Source organism: Pan troglodytes, chromosome 11, assembly GCF_028858775.2.
Source record: "Pan troglodytes isolate AG18354 chromosome 11, NHGRI_mPanTro3-v2.0_pri, whole genome shotgun sequence".
NCBI classification, from domain to species: Eukaryota; Metazoa; Chordata; class Mammalia; order Primates; family Hominidae; genus Pan; species Pan troglodytes.
The window spans coordinates 3,114,873-3,132,386 of NC_072409.2; positions in this window are offsets into that span (position 1 = coordinate 3,114,873).

Below are 17,514 nucleotides of genomic sequence, written 5' to 3' on the forward strand. Positions count from 1 at the left end.
CAAGGGGAAGTGCAGGATCCATCTGGGGTGGCGGGAGAGGACAGGGAGGGAGAGAGGGCAGGGAGGGGGAGAGAGAAGGGAGGGGGTGAGGGGAGGGAGGTGGAAAGAGCAGGGAGGGGGAGAGGGCAGGGAGGGGGTAAGGGAAAGAGGGGAGAGGGCAGGAGGGGAGAGGGCAGGGAAGGGGAGGGGGAGGAAAGGGAAGGGGAGGGGGAGGGAGGGTGGAGGGGGAGGGAGAGGGAGAGGGCAGGGAAGGGGTAAGGGAAAGAGGGGAGAGGGCAGGAGGGGGAGAGGGGAGGGAGGAGGAGAGGGGAAGGAGGGGAGAGGGCAGGGAGGGGGAGAGAGAAGGGAGGGGGAGAGGGCAGGGACGGGGAGAGAGAAGGGAGGGGGTGAGGGGAGGGGTGGGGCAGGGGGCAGGGGGAGGGAGCAGGGAGGGGACGAGGAAGGACCTTGAGGCTGTGTGGATCTGAGTAGAAGGGCTACACATCCCCTGGCCAGAAAGCAAACCAGGATGGCGAGCTCTTTGCCTCAGCTGCTGGGAGGACCAGAGTAGGCTACCCACAGGAAGTGGAGGGCACTGCCAAGGCCACCTGTGCAATGCCAGAGAGTGCCAACTGTGGACGGCAGCAACAGGGTCCCAGTGAGGGCCAGCGCGGCTGACTGCGCCTGAGTTTTCAGGTTTCACCCTCGGTACAGCCCAGCAAGGCGGGTTCTCCTGGAGAGGAAACCGTGTTCTGCCCCAGCGCACACTTGGTCGGCTCAGGCTTGAGAGGTTCATCTCCTGCGCCGCTGAAAGAAACTAACAGGAATCTGGTGAGGTAAAGCCACAGAAATGCACTCTCCGGGTTCTGGGGGGCAGAGTCAGGAATCCAGGCTGGCAGGGCCACGCTCCCCATGGAGGTTCCCGGGCGAGGACCCTGCCTGCTTCTTCCTGGTGGCCCAGGTGCTCCTGGCTGGGGTGGCATGCTCCCGTCTTCACGGACAGCATCTTCAGTCTCTGCTGCCTCCATGTTGTGCTACCCGAGTGTCAAATCTCTTGCTCCCTGCACACCCCGTCCTGCCCTGCACACCCCGTCCTGCCCTGCACACCCCGTCCTGCCCTGCACACCCCGTCCTGCCCCGAGCCGGGCCCAGCCCGTGGGGACTCCTCTGAGATTCCTTCTGCCTCCCTGGGGCAGGGGCCTCCGCTTCCTCCAGACCCTTGTGCACTTGCTTTCTACCCTTTATGGGGCGTGACAAGCTGCAAGCGCAGGCTGCTGTGGCGTGGGGCTGTGTGCAGGCCTCCATGGAGCTCCGTTCCACACGCCCCGTCCTGTGGGGTTGCCGACACTGGCAACTGAGCCCGGTGCTCTGAAGGCAGGGAGCAGGACATGGCTCCTTTGTCGTGACCGGCAGGGATGTTTCTCGGGTGAGGACAGGCCCTCTGGAAGCCTCACTAGGAGTTTGGGGGTTCCTGAGGGGAGCCTGGCCTCTGTCACAGGCAGCAGGGCCCAGGCAGCCCCGCTCCATCATCCTGCAGCCAGGACCCTGGAGCATGGAGCATGCTGGAACACAGCCATCACTTACAACATTCGTGAGGACAGCACGGCTCCTGGGCCCCGTTCTAGCTCCTCAACAGCCGCTCTCTGTCTGGGCTTCTCTGCTACTCTCCCTGTCCCCACTGGGTTCGTCCCCAAGGAAGAAGGGTCTGTGGACCCAGCAGTCCAGGAAAGCCAAGTCATCCAAGGGGGGATTCGGTTCAGGAAACACCAGCTCCTAATGACTCACGGTGCCACTGATGGCTTTGCCTGAACTAATGATTTCCTCCACACTTTCCAAGGAGGCCTGGCTTTCAGCCTGGAGGCCATGGGTGACTCAGCAGAAGAGGTACCTCTGTCTCCCTAAATACTTACGGTTGCCCAGCACGTATATAGGGGTTGCCAGGGGGTGCCCCACTGGATCGTGATGTTAGAGGGACCTGGAGAGGTAGACATGCAGAGACACAGAGATGCAGACACAAGCAGACACACACAGACACACATAGACACACACAGAGAAACATGAAGAGAAACATGGAGAGACACAGACACATGCACACACACACAGACATGCAGAGAGGCACACAGACATACACGCACACACAGACATGCAGAGAGGCACACAGACATACACATACACAGACATGCAGAGAGGCACACAGACATACACAGACACACAGACATGCAGAGAGGCACACAGACATGCACACACACAGACATGCAGAGAGGCACACAGACATGCACACACACACAGACATGCAGAGAGGCACACAGACATACACATACACACACACAGAGAAACACAAACACACAGACGCATAGAGAAACACAGAGACACACAGACACACAGAAATATGCAGACACACAGACACAAGCAGACACACATGGAGAAGCACAGACACACAAACACACACAGACACATGCACACAGGCAGAGACACAGAGACACAGATGTACAGAGACAGACACACACACATATAGACACAGACACACACAGAGACAGACACACAGAGACATGCACAGACACACAGACACACAGAGATAACACACATACACAGACACACAGATACAGATGCACATACAGAGACACACATACACATGAACACACGGACACAGAAACAGAGACAGACACATAGAGACACACACAGATACACATACATAAACACACACAAACACAGAGACACAAAGAGAAATACACAGACACACAGGCACACACACACACAGACACACACAGGCACACAGACACACACATGCACACATATACACAGAGACACACATGCAGAGGGACACAGACACACACACATATACATGCAGAGATACACAGAGACATACAGAGATACAGAGAATCAGATGCACAGACACACATTGGCGCACAGAGATATAGATAGAGGCACAGGCACACACACACGCTCACATGCACACACATAAAGACATACATGCTCCCACCACCGCTGAGAAAATAAAGTTGCCCAGTGCACGTGTGGAAAGGGGCTGCTGGAGCGGCTGTACCTCCTGTCATGGTTCCCAGTACTCGGTCTGCTGGGACAGCTTTGCCTCCCATCCTGGTTCCCAATCCTCCGTCCCTGTTCCCTTTCTTATTTTAATTAACCTTTTTATTTTGAGGTAGTTGTCGATTCACATGCAGTTTGAAGGAATAGTACAGAGAGGCCACTTGCAGCCTTTACTCCGTTTCCGCCCAGGGGTAGCGTCTTGCGGAAGCCCGGGACGGCGTCAGGACCAGCTGTTGGCACTGAGATGGTGGACACGCAGACACCCATGCCCTGAGGACCCCCTGCTGCCCTTCCATACCCACACCCGCCTCCCCCTGCCTCGCCCCTCCTTGGCCCCTGGCCCCCACCAATTCGTGCGCCATCTGTGCAATTTTGTCATGTCAAAAATGTTCTATAAATGGGCTCGTCCAGGGTGCAGCCTTTGGGGACCAGCTCTCCCTCATCCAGCCTGACTCTCTGGAGATGCGTCCAAGTGTTGCCTGTGTCAACGGCTGGCTCCTTTCCATCGCCAAGCAGGATTCTGCACCAACACGTGTGCGTGGCTTCTGTGTGAACATACGTTTTCATTTCTCTGGGATAAATATTCCAGGGTACAACTGCTGGGTCATATTGCAGCTGCAGGGTCAGTTTTTATAGGAACTGCCAAGCTGTTTTCCAGAGCGGCCGGGTTCCCATCCACACCCACCAGCAACGGCGGCGTGCCCCAGTTTCTTTGCCTCCTCGAAGCGTTTGGAGCTGTAGCGATGCTTATTTTGGGAGCTTTGATAGGTGTGTGTACTTGTTCTTCCATCCTCTCTCCAAGCCTCAGTTTCCTCTGCTGTGACATGGTGACATGACTCACCCTGACCAACTCAGGGAGCTTTCACAGAGCCCGCGGTGGCAGTGTCAGGAAGAGTTTGATACTTTGTAATAGTACTATGTAGGGCCGGGTGTGGTGGCTCACACCTGCAATCCCAGCACTTTGGGAGGCCAAGGCAGGGGGATCATGAGGTCAAGAGATCAAGACCGTCCTTGCCAACATGGTGAAGCCCATCTCTACTAAAAATACAAAATTTAGTGGGGTGTGGTGGCACGCACCTGTATTCCCAGCTATTCGGGAGGCTGAGGCAGGAGAATCGCTTGAACCCGGGAGGCAGAGGTTGCAGTGAGCCAAGATCACACCACTGCACTCCAGCTTGGCAACAGAGGGAGACTCTGTCTCAAAAAAAAAAAAGAAAAAAGAAAAAAAAGTACTGTGGAGATAAGGACTTGTTATTATTCCAAGAACCAACGAGCTAGAAATTTGGAAACACAGGTTTTCTATCTTTCCTTCTGTATTTGATCATTTAATCTCCCATAAGGAGAGGCTTCAAGAATGGTTGCTTTATATCTGGACTCGAACACACCGCACCCAGCCTCTCCTGGGGAAGGTAAGGCAGGCACTGGAGGCACTTCTACAGGGGGGAAACTGAGGCTGGGAGAGGTAGCGTGGGCTGGCTGAGCACTTCTTCCATCCCTGTTCATGCTGAGCAGCACACAGAGGCCCATTTCAGCTCCACGTGGCCTGTGCACACCTCCAGGCAGAGGTGACATCACGAGCACCTGCCCCGCAGCTCCTGGGGAGGAGTGTCCGAGTGTCCCACATACAGTCGGCATCACCGCCGTCACCCCATGCAGTCGGCATCACCGCCGTCACCCCATACAGATGGCATCACCACTGTTACCCCATGCAGTCGGCATCACCACCGTCACCCCATGCAGTCGGCATCACCGAAGTCACCCCACACAGTTGGCATCACCACCATCACCCCACACAGTTGGCATCACCACCATCACCCCATGCAGTCGGCATCACCACCATCACCCCATGCAGTCAGCATCACCACCGTCGCCCCATACAGTGGGCATCACCTCGGTCGCCCCATGCAGTCGGCATCACCTCGGTCACCCCATGCAGTCGGCACCACCGCCGTCACCCCATGCGGTCGGCACCACCGCCGTCACCCCATGCGGTCGGCACCACCGCCGTCGCCCTCGGACACAAGGCCTTTCTCCAACCATTTTGCAGATGAGAAATTGCAGGCAGAGCAGCTGGTGGGGGCGGGGCAGGGGAGCGAGATCCCAACGCCGGTCTTTCTGGCCCCAAACTACTTGCTTCTTCCTTTTTCCACTTCAGAGCTTGGCCCTATAGGTGCTCAAGAAATACTTCTGGGCCAGGTGCGGTGGCTCACGCCTGTAATCCCAGCACTTTGTGAGGCTGAGGCGGGCGGATCACTTGAGGTCAGGAGTTTGAGACCAACCTAACATGGTGAAACCCCATCTCTACTAAAAATACAAAAAGGAGCCGGGTGTGGTGGCAGGCACCTGTAATCCCAGCTACTCAGGAGGCTGAAGCAGGAGAATGGCTTGAACTCGGGATGCAGAGGTTGCAGTGAGCCGAGATCGCGCCACTGCACTCCAGCCTGGGCAACAGAGTGAGACTCTGTCTCAAAAAAACTCCAGAAAACTTCTGGAAATGATATTAATTAGACTTCCGTTTGGTTCAAGCTGTCAGAGGCACTGTCTACTTTGGCAGCCAGAGAGGCCACAGGCCCCGGAATCATGTGGCTGGAGGACCAGGAGAAGAGGCTGTGTGTGCTGGTGGAGGGGGTGGCTGCTGGGGCCTGGGTGGAGGTGCAGAAGCCAGGATTAAATGGGGCTGAACACATTGCTGCTTATTTAAGCCAAATGAGGAATTTTAAAAGAATTCCGATGCCCGGCCTGGCCCATCCCCTGGGAGGTACTCTGAGGGCCTCTGATGGAAGTTGTCCCTGGGAGCTTTCAAGGCTCCTGAGGCCATGCTGAGATACAGCCAGGGAGGGGCCACGCTGGACCCAGGGAAGCCAGGGCTGCGGCTTGTCCAGCTCTACCCTGGTCAGGATGGGGCTCCCAAATCCCTCCCGCTTCTCCCAGGGTGGCCAGCTGTGCCCCTGCCATGTTCCTTGCCTGCACCCAGGGAGGCTGGCAGCAGAGTGGTCCCGTGTCAGATTCGTGCCTCCCAGACTGAAGCCTCACACTACCTGTCCTGCAGCCAGCTCTCCCCAGGGCCTAGGGCCGCTCAGGAAGGGCACCAAGCCTTTGTGCACATCGCTGGGTTGCAACTAGCTGGAGGGAGTCCTTGGCTGCCGGGAGAACAGCCTCTGCTTGCTGCCTGCCCTCCCTATGCTGTGGGGCACCACGTAGCACTAAGGGCTGCTGCAGCACTTGGCTGTCAGGGCCGCTGGAGGACCAGGGTGGACCGGGGGACAAAGGCCCTTCCCTTCAGGGAGGCTCCCAGTGGGGTCCCCCCATTCCCGCACAGAGTCCTGGGGGTCCCTGGCTGGGCATCAGGGCAACACAATGTACCCACCACTGTGTGGGGCTCTGAGAACCCATACGGTGGCGGCGCCCTGGCCCAGGAGCCAGGAAACCTCCAGCCCCGCCTTCCGTCAGAGGGTGGACGAGCTGCCAGTGGTTGGTGGGGGGTGGAGAGAGACATAAAGAGACACAGAGACAGAGATAGAGAGGGAGAAAGGGAGAGGAAGGGAGGGGAGGGAGTCAGCTTATAAGTGAGACAGAATGACGCTGGCCTTGGCATGGGGGACGGAAGACACTTTTACAAAGAGGATTTAGACCCCGTCTTTGTCACCAATGTCACTTGCCAACTCTGCGTGGACCACCTGCGCGTGCCAGGCTGGGCTAGGGCGTAGGGGTCCCGCCGAGAATGGGATGTCCGAGGTCCCCACTCACACAAAACTCATGTTCTAGCAGGTGTGCAGGGCGAGGGGAGCTGATAATTAACACGCAAATGGGAAAACTCAACTCGAATCACTGCCGCGCAGAGAACTCTGCCAACGCGAGGCTGAGCGCACAGGGCTGCATTGTCAGGGCAGGAGTCTCCAAGGAGGAGCCATTTGCGCAGCATCGTGAATGTCAAGGAGACAGTTAAAGCCGGGGAGGCGCGCCCTGGGCACAGAGGGTCCTGAGCGCAAACACTCCAAGGGGCCACCCAGCCCTGCAGGGACAGAGAGGACCCCAGGGAGGCCTGGGCAGGCCAGAGGCGGGGGCTGCACCCAGGTGGAGAGGAGGCAGAGGGCAGGAGGGGACGGAGCAGGACTTCGGACGGCTGTGCCAGGGCCGGGTCGGGGAGGGGAAGATTGAAGGGCAAGGCCTGATGTTGAGTTGTGTCGCTAGGTGGAGGGCAGAGCCTCCCACCCAGGTGGGGAGCAGGGGGGCAGCGAGGAGCCGGGAGGGGTCAGGAGATCTGTTTTGGCCACACGGAATTCATGCAGATGCATGAATTCAGGTGGAATCTTCCAGTAGGATCCGGACACCACAAACCTGGAGTCCAGCGGAGGAGTCAGTGCATAGAGAGGCTGTTTCAGGCTGAGAGCCGGATCGTGCCCTGGGGGGAGCATGTGGAGGGGGCAGAGAAAGGCCCAGGACCCAGGGTCCTCTGCAATGGAGGATGGGAAGAGGGGGCAGCGGGAGGGGGGGATGCAGGGGCTACAGACACGGTGGCCAATGTAGAGAGAGGGGCATGTGAGTGTGGGGTCCGAAGAGCAAAGAGACGGATGGAGGGTGGACCATGGCGGGCACTGCAAGAGGCCAGGGAGGACATGGACAGGGGTGTGGACTTGGTCCTGGTAAATGCTGCTGTTCCTGCTCCCGGCAGAGGCGTCCCACTGGAGGTGGGAGGAGACAGGCTGGGGTGTGCGGGGGCAGGTGGGAAGTGTGAGCCACAGGAGGCTACGGTGAAGGCGTGTAGTGGCTTCCAGACGAGGCATGGGGTGGGGATGGGCAGCAGGTGGAGCTAGCGCCCTTGGCCACCCCCAGGGCACCCCCAGTGCAGTGGGCACTTCTTCCCCTGCTGAAGCATCTCTGCTCAGGGGCCCCAGGCTCTGCTGACAAGTGCCCAGCCACGCTGCCCTCTGAGGGACAATTTACATGCAAAGTTCACAGAGGCCTGGGAGGGTCCCGGGGAACTGGTCTGAGGTGGTAACTGGCCCGGTTCCTTACGCTTTACTGACGCTGGCCCTTTGGGCCTCACCCCCCACCTTGCTCATATTTCCTGGAGTCACCCCCATCTTGCTCATATTTCCTGGAGTCACTCCTCAGCAGGTTCTCCACACCCACCTCTTTGTTTCCAGGTCCAAGGAGACAGGGCCTCGCTTGGGAGCATGCAGTGTGCTGCAGGGTGATGAGAGGGATTGATCAGAGGGCTCTGATGAATCCCTTTCTGCTCTAGCCTGGCCGAATATGCAGGCGGCCCTGGGGCTGCACCTCTCACCCCGGGAGAGTGCATCCCAGCACCTGTGAGCACAGAGAGGACTGCGGCCAGGGTGACCGGCTCCACGGAGGAACCTGAGAGTGAGTCTGCTGGCACCGCCGGAGGCTCCAAAAGGTGCCAGAGCAAAGGGGCTGGGGCTACCGTGGAACCCTGTGTGCAGGGAGGAAGGGGAAGCTGCGGCGACCTCAGCCCCCCATAACTCGAGGGGCAAGTGGAGGGGTGGTCCTGTGCTCTGTGGGCAGGTGGGGCATTCTCTGGAGCCTTCCTGGGCCCCTGCAGTGTGGGGTGTGGCCATGGTCCGCAGGAAGATGGATGGCCGTGACATGCTGGGCCACGGGGGTGCTCTGCATTCCTGCTGCCCCGAGCTGGACAGGCTGGCCCTCCTGTCTCATCCTGATGTCCAGGCCAGCAGGCAGGGCCTCCTTTGCTAAAAGATTAACTCTCTAATTGTCTGGAAGCCAAGACAGTGGCCCAGCCCTGCAGAGGGGTTCTGGAGAGATGACGTTGTCCAAGGGTTGAGAACGGTTTTTCCCTTTCAGGTAGTTCCTTGCCCCATTTTCCTCCCCGCTGGCTGGGTCCCACCGGCACTGCACCCTTGGGTCTGCTGTTGAAGTACGGGGCAGCAGACACCAGGATGAGGACAGCTGTGTGCAGACTGCTCCCTCCACGCCTGGGCCCTGGGCACCAGCTGAGCCCAACAGACAGGCGGTGGTCTGGGTGGGATCCGTGGAATGGATAGCTGTCACTCACGGCCGCGTCCCCTGGGCATCCTCTCAGCCACCCTGGTGCTTCCCCCCACCATGAATTCTGCCTTCTGAGGTGAAATATTATCATGATAATTACGAAGCTTCCCTCACAGCTGAGGTGTAGGCATGAGACCTGGTTGTCAGCTGTCCCCGCGACAGTCTTGGGTATGAAAGGGAGCGGTTTGCCACAGCGGCACGCACGGGGAACCTGACTTGGGGTCCCCCTGGCCGCAGTGGAGGCAGCAGGTGCTGGGGCTGTCCTGGGGGAGGCTGGCATCTCCCGGCTACACGGGACACTCCAGCTCCTTGTTCCCATGAGACATCCCACCCTGTCCCAGAAATAATTTAAGCCATCCAGAGTCCTCTAATCAATCCCTTTCTGCTCACACTAGCTGGAAAAGGTTCAGTTGGTTCTTGACCAGCAGTGTTGACACTTTGGGGAGTTAATTCCCTAAATGATTGCAGGCCACAAGTGCTCCAGGAAATGGGAATGGGTCCTCGTCCTGGCAGGTGTCGAAAGAAAGCATTGGTGGACCAAAGAGGCAGTGGTCGTCCTCTGGATCCATGCTCCCTCCTTCCTGATGCAGGGCTGGGCAGCACCCCCCACATGCCATGCGGTGGGCATGGCTGTGATTCAGCCTCCTGGGCTTTTGCAGGCTCAGGCGGTAGATGGTGGCGGTGGCGGTGGCGGTGGCGGTGGCGGTAGTGCTCCCTCACGCCCTCTTCCTATCCTACGGCGATCCCGCTGTGGCCAGGCAGACGACGCAGGAGCTGAGGGCTGCCCGACGGCACGGCAGCAGGAGGCTGGGCCCCGAGCGGCCTCTCCCTCAGAGTGGCGCCTGCTGGAGAGGGGCAGAGTTTCAACTCCTCTGCGGCTGGCTGTTTTTGTTACTTGGCCTTTTATGCCGACTGCTGCAGACAGGAAGAGGAGCATGAGGGCGGGAAGGCTGGAGCCAAAGGATGAGGTAGATGTCCCCCTCCCCACCCCACCCGTGCCCCCAGACCAAGCATCAGGGGTGAGTCAGAGGCCATCAGCCACCTCCCCCCACCTCCCATCCACCACCCCCAGTCTGGACTGCTGGCCTTGGGAGCGCTGCTTTGCCTGGAGAGACAGCCCTGCCTGAGGCTTGAATGACACACAAATCCTCCCTCCCCAAGCCTCGGTCAGTACCGGGTCTGCTTGGCCTTCTGTGATCCCCCACAGGCCCAGGCCTGGCTCTCCCTTGTGCTGTGGGTTCGGGGAGACTGGGAGTGACCAGGTGAGGTCAGGGCTTCGGATCAGGGTGTTAATTTTCTGCCGGTAGGCTGCCATGCCGAATCACCACAACCTTGGTGACTTAAAACCACAGCGTTTATTTCCTCACAGCCCTGGCAGCCAGAAGCCTGGGATCTGGGTGTGGGCCGGCCACGCTCTCCCAGGTTTCCTGCTCCTCCAGCTCCAGGAGCTCCCAGGCACTCCCTGGTGTGGGGCCTGGTCCCTCCAGCCTCTGCCTTTGTGCTCCTGTTTCTCTTCCTCTGTCTGTCTCTAGCCTGCGCTGCCTCTTTCTTAGGAGGCATTTGGAGCCCCCTGGATAATCCAGATGAGGGCTGCATCTCTGAAGACCCCTGAACTAATCACAGCGCTCACTGTGTGAGGTGACATGAGGTTTGGGTCCAGGATCAGCAAGTGATGATGCTTTTGGGGTCATCCTTCTGGGCAGCCCCCTGGGGAGCTCTTCCTCCCCGGTCACTTGTGGGATAATTAGGGACTGGGGAGCCCTTGGTGAGCCTGTGTCCGTGGGCACGGGGACAGGAAGAAGGCGGCTTTCTGAGGGTGTCTGTGGTCCATGTTGCCGCTGCTCTAGGGAGGACAGGCCCAGCGGAGCAGCTGATGGACTAAAAACTGCCCATCTTTGATCAGAGGGATCGTGGATTTTTGCAACTTTCCTGGCCAGACTTCGTCAAGGCCCTGCCGGCCTGCTGGACACTGATTGATCAAAGATTGATCAAACAGCTCCTCCCCTCACTGAGGGCAGATGCTTGCTTCAAGGATCAAACAGCCCGGCTCTGCCAGGCACCGCCCAGCAGCAGAAGGTTGTGCTTCAAGTCTGCACAGCCCTCCAACTTTGGATGTTTCTTAGACCACCGGGGATCCAAGTCTTCTAGTCCTTTCTATTCAGACCAGCACTGACGGTGAAGGAGCTGAGGCCAGGGTTGGCCATGTGGAGGCGTAGGTGAGCGTGTGCCTGTGTTGCGTACGTGTGCATCTGTGTCACGGGCACATAGGTGTGCGTAGGCAGGTGTGTGACTGCATGTGTGAAAGCATGCGTGTTCAAATGTGTATGTGTGCGTGTGTAAGACGGGCACACGCATGTCACGGGCACATGGGCAGGTGCGCAGGCATGTGCGGGTGTCTAGGAACGCGTGTAAAGTGTGTTGTTCTGTGTGCACATTTGCGTGTCCATGCATGAGCTATTTTCCGTGTGTGCGCGTGTGTGCACCCGGGCTGTGGGTATGTCAACAGCCGTGAATGAAACTCCACAGGAAATGGGCAATAAGACCTCATGTGTATTGGGATTCGGTTCCACACCCCTTGGAGCACTGCACTGCCCTCTGACACAGAGCCCAGGAGCATGCCTCTAGGGGAAATTGTGTGGCACTGACAATTCGATGCGGCACTTAGAAAAGTGGCCTGAGAATACTCAGTTAAGTGTCTTGAGGGGACAGTGCCGTTTCCCTGATTAAAGAATTGGCTCATCTCCTGCACCGCAAGGCTGTGAGAGGAGAAGTGCAGGCCTTCCGTTCCCTGTAGAACGCCCTCCTGGCCCCCAACTGCTGTCTTGGCTGAGCACAGGGACCCCATGGGGACAGATCTGTCATCTGAGGGGTCCCCTCGCTTGCTGTGACAGCTGGCCCAGATCTCTGGGGTGCACTTTGTTTGCTTTGCCAAAAGTCATCACCAAGAGGAAGGTCATCTCTGCAGAGCCCCAGTGACTGGCTGGCCCCACATTGGAAGAGGCCCCGGCATGACACAGGTTTAGCCCCCATAGTCAAAAACCAGTCCAGCCCCCCTGCTGTCACCCACCTCCCAGACCGGGGGCACACGCTTGCTCCTTCTGGAGTGAGGAGGCCTTGTGGGGTCCTGTCCAGTGGATACTTGGCCGATGCCATCTGGACCCCCACTTCTTGCTGTGCAGGCTGGGGTCTGTCCTGCTTCCCAAATAGCTGCAGGGAAGTCAGCCCCCTGAGCCTCAGTTGGCCTATGAACATGAGTGGTGCCGGGATGTCGTCTCTCTTTGACTCATGAGGTTTTGAGGATCAAATGAGAGCTTATGAAGCACCTACTGTGTGCCTGGCGCTTGCGGGGAGCTCTCCGCCCAGATGGCCATGTGACCCACCATCAGGCCAGCTGAGTCCCACGGCACCTGTCAGGCTGCTAAGTAGATGAGGGAGATTCAAATCCAGCTCTCTCTGGCAGCCCCTCCAGTGCTACCCGGCCTGGCTGAGAACACTCACCCTCAGCTGAGGTGCTGGAAGAACCCATAGGCTAGCTGGGTGCAGCCCGGCCCTCCCTGATCCTGGCTGAAGGCTTCCAGTGTCCTGCTGACCTGCGGCAGGGGGCCAGAGTGAGCACAGCACTTCCTTTACCGGCTCCACCCTGCTTCCTGGGAGAGGATCGTGAAGCCGAGATTGCGGGTCCCCCAGGGTCCCCTGAAGCTGTCAGATGGCTGTCTTGGAGTTTCACGAGGTGGCTCGTCTTTACTGCTCCTCCTTATGCTGGGTTGTGACAGTCTCCCTTCTTGAGCAGCCTCCAGGCAGGCTCCTCTGAGCCATTTTTCAACTAAGCCCAGCCTTGGGCCTTGTCATTAGGAGTATTTTATTTTATTTTATTTTAATTTAATTTAATTTAATTATTTTATTTTATTTTGTTTTATATTTATTTTATATTTTATTTTATTATTTTTTGAGAGAGTCTCTCTCTGTCACCCAGGCTGGAGTGCAGTGGCGCGATCTTGGCTCACTGCAAGCTCCGCCTCCCAGGTTCACGCCATTTTCCTGCCTCAGCCTCCTGAGCAGCTGGGACTACAGGCGCCCGCCACCATGCCCAGCTAATTTTTTGTATTTTTAGTAGAGATGGGGTTTCACCATGTTAGCCACGATGGTCTCGATCTCCTGACCTCGTGATCCACCCACCTCGGCCTCCCAAAGTGCTGGGATTACAGGCGTGAGCCACCGCTCCCGGCCAAGGAGTCCAATTTTGGCAAGAATCCTGCTGCATCAGTTACAGAGAATCCCCATCCTCAGTATCTGATCACCCTTGATATCGGGCCAATTCCTCATCCCCACCATCCCCAGTGATGTCTGATCACCCTAGCTGGCCTTTGCCAAGCATCTGGTTGGCTCAGTTGAGCCAGAGCCCCCGGGACTCCTGATGCCCCCTCAGAGTCATTTTCCACCCACTGCCCCCCCGCTCCTTGGCTGTAAATCCCCACCGGTCCTTGTATCCTGAGCGGAGCCTAGTTCTCCATGGAGCTCTGTTTCCCTGTGTTGTAATAGTGCCTGATTCCAACCTGCTTCTCCGGCCTTTGCTCTGATTCTAAACTGCTTCTCCGGCCTTCGCTCTGATTCTAACCTGCTTCTCTGGCCTTCACTCTGTCCTGCTGCGCCTCTTTGGGAGCTGAGTGGGTGTCTTTGGATGCAATGCACAGGGCGGCTGGGAGCCCCTGCCCCGGGAATGTCACATGTGCGTTTCCACCCCAGCAGCCTTGTCTTCCACAACTGATGTTGGCAAAGCAGTGGAGACACCCACCCCACCCAGGGCGATCCACCTGGCGGCTGGTTCCGAGCCTTTGGGGTGGGGAGGAGAGAGAGTAAAGTTAAGTGGCTGCCCGCACTCTTGCCCCAGTGGGTCGTGTGGCAAACAGGACCTGGACATCCTTAGGGCAGTGAAGGCCAAGGGGAAGCAGGATCCATAAGCTCCTCTCTTCCTCCCTCTCCCTCCCTCCCCCTCTCCCTCCCCTCATGTCCCTTCCCTTCCCTTCTCTCCCCAGGGCCCCAAGAATGGCCCCAGTGTGTCTCCCTCGGCCTTCCTTCCTGGGCCTTCCTGGGCTGCTGTCCCTTCTGGAAGCTGAGCCTTCCAGCCTTGGGAGATGCACTGTGGATGTCCACTTCAGTAGACACTTAGGCAGGGCAGAGTGAGGCTGGGTGGCAGCAAGGAGGGCGAGGGAAGGGCTTTCTGGAGGCTCAGGGAGCCATGAGTGCCCAGGCCTCATCCTCTTTGACAATGACGTTGTCCGAAGGTGGCCCCGAAGCAGGGGCCAGACACAGTGGTGGCTGCTGTTTGCGAGGCTCGGCTCCAAGCAGGTACGAGCCCCTTGGCTGAGGGGATTCGTGTGGGAGGGTCAGGGTCTGAAGCCACTGCCAAGGTCTGAGGCTGGTTCAGCTGCTTACAACCTTGGGAAAGGACTGGCCCTCTCCATGACTCAGTCTCTGCATCTGTGAAGTGGGGTCATAGCAAACCCTCCCTCACAGCACCATGATGGGGATAGGAGGAAGGAAGGCCTGCGGTGCCCTCAAGGGCTGTCATGGGGTGGGGGCCACCCAGGAAGGCTCGACAAGGATTCTTATCATTCTCTTCAGCACTAGTGGCTTTGGCTCCTGGTGGGGTGCCTGAGGCCCTCAGGGTAGCATGGCCACTGTGCTGGGCACCCGGACGCCATCCTGTAGAGGTCAGGCCACTGGCCACCGACTCTGAAGCTTTGCCTTCTCAGGTGTCAGGTGGTGGGAAAGCAGGGCTGCGCGTGTCACTAGTGCAGAAACTGCCCAGGGCAATGTGCAGGTGAGGGGCGTCAAGGCCTTTTCCTGAGCGAGCAAGGGAACCCCTCAACATTCCAGTGCTTTGTCTCCCAAAGCAAGGCTGTTCCAGTTGGTTCTACCCTCCCAGGGGCACTCATGGAGCACCTGCCACCCTAGAGCTTGGGGCTGCCTCTAGGACTGACCGTGGCCACAGCCTGGGGTAGTAGCCTATTGCTGCTGCCATAGGTAGAGAAAATAGCACGGGCCTCCTGCATTGGCATCCACCAGAGAAAGGGACCTCTTTGTCCCGTGGTGGTCCGTCTCCTGCCTCTCCCTGAAGCCCTTGCTTCCCAGCGAGGGCTTGGCTGGTGCTCCCCTCTGTCCAGTCCCAGGGTTGGAACATCCTCCCTCCACGGTCTTTTAGAGTCCAGAGGGGTGGGCTCCGTCCTCAGAAGTGCTTGGGGCCTTGCCTCCTGTCTTAGCTCCTCCCACCAGGGTTTTCTGCCAGCCTCCGCATAGCTCTCATTACCCAGCCTTTGTTGTCCAATGCGGGCCCTGTAGGATGGGAGTCCAACACCGTGGCTTCTGGAAAAGGGAGAGGCGGAGTGGCCGGGACCCACGGGGCTTCTGCAGTGCACTTGCGTGCCTGTGGACATCCTGAGGCCTGGGGCTCATTCCCAAACAGCCAGGTCAGAAACATGCCTAGAAGCCTGGTTTGATGAATTTCCAACGTGCCAACCCCAGATGGAGCAAAGGAAGGGTTTGAGGAGGCACGGGCTGAACTATTTGTGTTTATCTCCACAATGATCTTGTGACTGGGGACAGCGTGGGAGACCTGTCACTCCTGCATTCTGTTTTCCTCTCTTCTTCTCCATTTAATCATCATCTGACCCCCTAGGAGGTTGGTTCCTGCATTCCAGGATGGATGAACCACGGCAAAGAAACCTGAACAGCTCCTCCCTTGCCTGGCCGAGTGGCCCTTCATGGCGATGTCCACCGTGCACCGGTGTCCCGGCGCCTGGGAGTCAGCCCGCTGCAGCCCACAGGCTCCTCCCGACGCATGGGGACGAGGGCTCAGAGCCTGGCACTGCCGACCCCTTTGTCAGGGCTCCGTGCGGCACAGCAGGGCCAATCTGGCCTGGGGTGGGACGACACCTGTGCCAGAGGCTGTAGACGGACGGTCCCAGCGTGCCCGACACACCCCTGCACCGGGAGGCACCTTAGCATGTGGCATCTCCCAGCACACCCTGCCTGGCAGGAGGCTCCGAGAAAGTCAGGCCCCTGGCATCCCGGCCCAGAAGCTACCCCAGAGAAACCCAGTCCTGCAGCGTTCATTCTGGCATAACTCCAACTCTTTACTAGACTTTCCTGATACCAGGAAGGGAGCACGTGGCACCCATCAACTCTCCTGAAAGCCCCTCCTCTTCCTCCACTCCCCTTAGGCGCGATGCCCAATGCCTTTCGTCTGCCCCAGACTTCTTGAAATCAACACAAAACAAGCCTACTTCTCTCCGGTCCCTAACTTCTCCCCAGCTTCTAACTTCTCCCCACCCCCTAGCCCTGGGGTTTCTCATCCTTGTTAATATTCCTTCCCTTCTGCTAAGTCTGTTTCAAAAATGGGAAAAAAAAAAAAAAACCAAAACAAATAGGCCTGCCAGCCATGGAAACCCCCTTGGAGGGTGGGGAGAGGAACACACACAGCGGCCCCCTCCAGTCTCCTGAAGACGTGGGGGAAGCCAGTGAAGTGCGTGCTGCTAGGGATTTGGGTGAGTTGTTGCTGCAGGATGAGGGGTGATGCTGGGGCTCCGCTGGGACGTGTCAGGACTCAGGGGGGCCAGGGCTGGTAGCCCCAGGGCTTCTCCATCACCCGAGGCCTGTGGAGCTTCACGTGCCTCAGGGATTCCTCTCCCTCCTCCTTCCTCTTTTGCCCCCCTCTCCTCTCTCTCCTGCCTCCCCTCCTCCTCCTCCTCCCGGTCTCTCCTCTCTCTCCTGCTCCTTGTCCTCCCCTCTTCCTCCTCTCTTGCATGTGGCCCGCACACCTCTCCTGGCTTCTCTACTGCCCCTGGCCTCTCAGGTCCCACGCCTGCCTTTACCATCCCACGGTCACACCTTTCTTGCCCATACTCTGGGAGGAGAGGCTCCAGCCAGGCCAGCCGAGGCTTCCAGGGCTCCACGGTGGGTCTGTGCCCACTCTTGGGCCTCCCCGTTTGCTCATAGAGGGTGGGGGAGGATGAGCAGAAGGAAGTAGGGAGAACAGATGTTTGCCTCCTGCCAACCAAGCCTCCTGTTCTCCTGAGAAGAGTGCTTCAGAGATCTGAGCGTCCCCAGCCACCCCCGGAATAGACACCAGCTTCATTGTGCTTCTCCTTGAACTTCCTGGCTACCCTGAGCCCCACACCAAGAACACCCAGCCCCGGCTCCATACCTCCCACCTACTTCCTGTCCTCCTGGGCCTCATGGTAGGCCCCAATTCTCCATGCAACCCATGCCCCAAAGCGTCCACCAGCCCCCATGGCCCTGTTCAGTGTGTCCTCTGTGAAGGCAGCTTCCAGACGTCTGTCCCAGCCCTGTCCTCCTGCTGCCTCAGCGATGTTCCCGAAGACCATTGATTATCCGTTTATTCATTTACCCAGGGAGATGGAACATCGGGGACACACTGCTTCTCTCCTGCTCATGTAGAAC